The following is a 5,723-nucleotide window of genomic DNA, read 5'->3' on the forward strand; positions in this document are numbered from 1 at the left end:
TTCTTGAAGATCTTATTCTGAAATTCTTATATTGTTTGTAGGGTTTATATGACTTATATTTCTTTTTGTATATTTTCTTATGCTTATTTTTCTTATGGCAACCATACTGTTGTGGTAAATCTATATTTTTACAACTCATGTAAAATTGCTTCCTAATTTGTCTCTTAGCCTTTATTTGACTACACTCTTGTCTAAGTATATCATATACATGTTGAATTCTAGGTCCTATAGCAATATCATTTTTCTTCGAATGCTTTTGCCATTCATTCCAAATCTTTTCACCTATTGGTCCTTTTATTTTTGTCATATAAGTATCTAATAAATTAATATCACTAATTTTACCTGTTCTTCCTAAATATTTAAAGAAATCTGTGGTATACTCAGCTATATACTGTAAATCACAAATTTGTAATTGTTCTAAATTTCTGATTGCTCTTATTTGTTCTTGTTCACTTCTGCCATCTAACTTATTGTGATCTAAAAACTCTTGTTTAATCAAAGTAACAAAACCATCAATATTAAAATGTGTTTTAGCTGCTTGATGTTGTTCTGGATTTTGAACTTTCCATGACTGGAAATAATCAAAAACTAAACCATCCAAAGTATGTTCAAAGTAATCTAACATGTTTTGTGAATTACTAAAATCTAACATTAATGCTGCATGTAGGCAGCCTTTTTCCCATCTCTCAATCGTTCTTTCCCAATCTTGTGGATCTACATTATCTAAATTTAATATATTACCAGCTATATTAATTTGTTCTAACCCTCTCAAATATGAAATCCTATTTTTTTCTAGGTTTTATCATACTTTCTTCTATATAGTCTACTTTTGCTTTTTCATTATATTGTTCATCTATTGGTCTTAAAAATTGTTGATCGGTTATGCTTGCGTGTCCTGGATTTTCTACTCCTGATGTACTACTTTCTTCTGCTGGATTACATTCTGCTTTCAATTCTAATAAATTATTATATTCTTTTGATCCTAAAATGTGTTCTACTCCTATTTCTAAGATTAATATTTTCATTTCTTCGTCTGAAATTTTATGTGGTTCTAAATTGTCACAGCCCGTCCCGGAATTTTAATTCCGAGGACGTGAAAAGACGAAAATACCCTTAAACAGGACTAAGGGGTAAAAATTTAACAATTTGGATTGAGTTGGACACGTGGGATCCCCACATCCCTCAAAACCTTCCCCAATTCCCGTACCTTGTCCCTCTCTCTCTCCTCCCTCACGAAACTCTCAGTTCTCTCTCCCTCTCCTTCGAACTCACACAAACCAACCACAAAAACACCCTAAATCTATACCAACGACGAATCTAAGACCACCATTGGAACCCTGAAGACTTCACAATCACGATGGTATCCATTTCAGGTAAGTTTTGCTTCGGAAAACCCTAGTTTCAAAGTTCCCGTGAAGAGCACTGTTCATGATCTTTTAAATGGTTACGTTTTAGGCTAAAAAAAGATCACAGCGAGCTTAGTGAGGTCCCAAGGAAGCTCGGAGTGCTTCGTTGGAAGTTTTTGGACGTAAGAACACGGAGATCGACAAGTTCAAAGTTTGGCCGGAGATTTCGAGGAATTTTCCGGCGAATCTATGGTGAGTTAGGAGTCGAGGTAGGTATCAATCTCTTCGTCTCGTCAATTACTACAACTTTCCTTTTTGTTTCACTCAATTTAGTTGAGTATTGAAGAAGTTATACTCATTTGAAAAATACCCAGTTTCTGGCGACCTCCGAAGCTTTCGAGGCAGTTTCCGGCCAAAACACGGCGAACTAGGTGTTGTGCAAGGTACCATTATCTTTGTCTCTTAAAGGGCTACAACTTTCGTTTTTGAATCACTTGATTTAGTTGAGAAATGACAAAGTTATGGCAATTTGAAAAACGGCCGCCGGAAAAACCAGTCCGGCGACCCAAGGAAGAAGAAGGTGCGCGTGGGGGCGCGTGGACCCGTGCCTTCCTTGGCGCGTGGGGGCGCGTGCTACAGTAAAAAAATTATTTTAAAAATATGTCGACGTCCGTGACGTCGAGTAGATCACTGTGGTATATTCATATACCCAAATTGAGCACCGTATGAGAAAGTTATTAAGGATTGTTGGTTAGGTGTTCGAATAACGTTTTATAGTTTTCGCATTAGGTGAAAATGTGAATTCATGATCCGACCGTTGGATCGTTACCAAACTTTGATACGTTGTAATACGTAATATTTGAGGATTATTGGAACTTACGGATTGGGAATCCGAGTTACGGATCTTCCGGAATTGGAATTGTAAGTTCATAAAATAAAATGTTAACCGTCACTTAGTTTTGAAAATTGACGGAGATCCGACCGTTGGATGGTAATGAAATTTTAGTATGTTGTCCTAGAGGTATAATGTGGACCTCTGGAAGTTATGGATTTAAAATCTGAGTGGTGGATCTTCCGGATCGATCAACGTAGTGACGTATTTTATATAAGTTATATATTCTATCGATATGAATTCTGAGGCTGGATTTGATTACTATTCTAGGCGGCGATCGTCATAACGCCTTGATGTGTGGTGGTAGGGAGTTGTTGGATGAACTCCAGGTGAGTGGGCAGTTTTGTTTTCCGTATATATATACTTGATGTTTCCCCAGAAATCAAAATTAAATGAAAAGTATATTGAAATGTGAATTGAGATGCCATGCATAAAAGTATATGAAAAGTATATAGAAATGTGAATCGAATTGCCATGCATGAAATGATATGAATTGATATATGATGCATATGTATGAATTGGTGCGGCAGACGCACAGGTGAGTATCAGGTGAGTATTTAATTACTGTTATGATGATGTTGATATATATTGAGCTCAAATCCTGCACCATGGTTTAGTGCTTATAGTATTCACCGCATCGCACGCTCGCCTTGGATCCAAGTAGATGCTGGTCCCACAGTCCACGCGGAGTGGGTGCGACGGGCCAGTCGTAGAGTGTTAGTGAGATTTCGACTGGTGGGTGACCTTAGATTATGTGCACAGATGATTGATGAGAAAGCACTAGAGCGTAACTTGTGTGCAGAAGGCCGGACAGGTCACAGAGGTGACTCCGGCAGAGTGAGAGTGATAGATTTTGAGCTCTAGGTTCAACCGTACAGGGCTATTAGAGGGCCTCCGGTTGATTACTTTCTTGCACCTGATATGATTATTGTTGATGCATCCATACTTAACTGTTGAATTAGACATGGCATGGCATGATTGATAAAGAGATAATGTTGAGATAGTAAAAATGAAGTTTTGAGAATATATATGTATATTTATATTTTACATTTCTGGGAAAGTATACAGGTTTTACGGAGAGGGGTTACAACGTTTTGAGAAATGTTTGGATTTGGAAAAGAATTGTTTTACTGACCCACTCAATTTTGGTTTTGCGCCCCTCCAGGTTCAGGAATCACAAAGGTGTGGTGACTACGAGGAATTCGACGGTGTTCTGACAGATTGAACAAAATTAGGACTCACCTTCGGGTGTATCAACTTATAAATTGTATAATTAAAGCTTCCGTACTGTGCAAATGGTTACGTCACTCTCACGTGACGGCCAGCATGCCCTCCTTCGGGACGGGGTGTGTCATAAATCATATGTCTTATATTTTTCCAAATATTGTTCTTCATCTAAATGATCAATATCTTCTATAAGTTTATCTACAATATGATCAAAATTTTGTTCAACTAAATTAATATCTAAATTATCAAAAGCCATATGTATACTCTCATTTTCAATTTTACTCTCATCCTCTTCTATTTTTTCTAATTGCTTATAATTACTAAGCCTAATTGTTGCTTGACCTGTACTAGTTTCATATATTTGTACTTTATCTGGTTGTCTATTTGGTGCTACTTGTAAATTAAGCAATGTCCACTGAGTTCCTTCTAAAAAGCTATTATCTACGGGTTTTGCTTCTATCATATTTACATGTTTACTGCCAAATGTTTGAACTAAATTTTGAAATTCTAAATTAAACTTATGATTATACCTATCAGACACTTTACCTATATACATTAAGCTAATACACAAATTTTTATACTCTCCTTTCATATTATAATTTTTTGTTCTTATGCTCACTTTAATATATTTACTAAATTCATTAATCGTCATAACATAATTTGGAATACAACCTATAACTGCTAAGTTTGAACTTAAGTCTACTTTAGCTGTTGCTATTGCTGCTTGTTGGTGATTATCCCATCTATCATCATATATGTGTACTAAAGCTTTTGTACCTACTTGTGCTCTGGTTAATCCTACTATTCCAATTAATATTGTTCCTATATGAATCTGACTAAAATGTGATTTTCTCAAATGAGTAACTGCTTCTTTACTAATTAGATTAAGTGTGACTTCTTTATCAATACAGCTAACTTCATGTTGACTGATGCTGCTTACAATTCTACTTCTGTTTTCAAATAAACCTAATTGATACAAGTTATATTTATTTTTTTGTGTTCTCTCAAAACCTCTTCGAATGAATTCTTGTGCTTCTTCTTCATTTGGATAAATATCTTCCGCTCTAACTACTTATTTTCCTTTTTTCCTAAAGAGTTCCATTTTCTATTATCAAAAGGATTTAGCTTAGGTCTTCTATTATTATTTGCACTCAAAGTTAAATTTTCTAATTTATCTAGCAAAGATGGTGGAAGTGATGAAGATGCGTTATGTAAAACTTGGTTTATTTCTGCTATTTGTTCTTCAACTTGATCTAATTTTTCAGCTAAACTTAAAACTAATTGGATAATCAAATTATTTTGCCTAATGGGAATATTACTACTGGATACTTGTGTTGAAAAATCTATTAATCCTATTGGTTCTTTATCTAATTTACTAATTTCTTTCAAAGCTTGAATATATTTTCTGCTAGTTCTAGAATCTGTCATTAAACTAATAATTTATCTATTTTATTATGCAACTTATCTACTTGTTCACTTAACTCTTTTTGTACTAATTGAATTTTTTGAACTTCTGATTTTAGCTGTTCAACTATTTCTAATGATCTAAGTTCTACTTGCTTCGGCTTACTATCTATAAGATCAACAAGCTCTTTTATCTCTCTTTTGCTAGGAAACCTTAGAATATTTCTATTATTATCTTCTAATTGAGATGTAATATAGTCTACATTTTGTCTAATTATTTTTATGGAGTTTTTCTGGAAATGTTCTAACAACTGGTTTAACAAATGATTATGCTTATTATTTTCTAATTTTATATTTTCTGCTTGACTAATAATAAGATCTACAATAGTATTGGCTTGTGAATTTTCTTCACTGTGCAACATATGATTATGCTTTCTTGATGGAAAATAACAAACTAAACTATTTTGGTCTAAAGTTATTTTTCTTTTTTGAGCTTCACTAATTTCTAAATTAAAATAATCTATCATAAACTATAGTCTACCTTTCTCTAGGGTTACGGCTAACTGGTTTCTTAAAAACTCTCTTTCTTCTCTCAATGTCTCTAAAACTTGATCTGTTGTTCTTTTTGCTTCTAAAACTTTATGCTGCAATTCTGTGTTATTATATTTACGACTAAATGAAGGATGTTCAAGATATCCAAGATAAAACTTTTGCTTCTTCAAAGTACTAATAATTCTTTTGAATATATATGCTAATCTTCTCTTTATGCTAGTTATAGTTGGATGTCTGGGACAATAAATACCTGATAATTGTGGTTGACAGGGTCTACAGGAACAATAATATCTGTTGTTCAT

The 5,723-nt window shown here is 34.0% G+C and overlaps 1 long non-coding RNA gene across 1 annotated transcript; it reads left to right on the forward strand.

Moving 5' to 3' along the window:
* The first annotated feature begins 2,506 nt into the window (after nucleotides 1–2,506).
* On the forward strand, nucleotides 2,507–3,669 carry LOC139195923 (uncharacterized). The gene is made up of 2 exons (XR_011581003.1): nucleotides 2,507–2,567; nucleotides 3,404–3,669. It is a non-coding gene; the product is annotated as an uncharacterized lncRNA (long non-coding RNA).
* The last annotated feature ends 2,054 nt before the right edge of the window (nucleotides 3,670–5,723 follow it).

The sequence above is a fragment of the Malus domestica genome, chromosome 05, assembly GCF_042453785.1.
Source record: "Malus domestica chromosome 05, GDT2T_hap1".
NCBI lineage: Eukaryota > Viridiplantae > Streptophyta > Magnoliopsida > Rosales > Rosaceae > Malus > Malus domestica.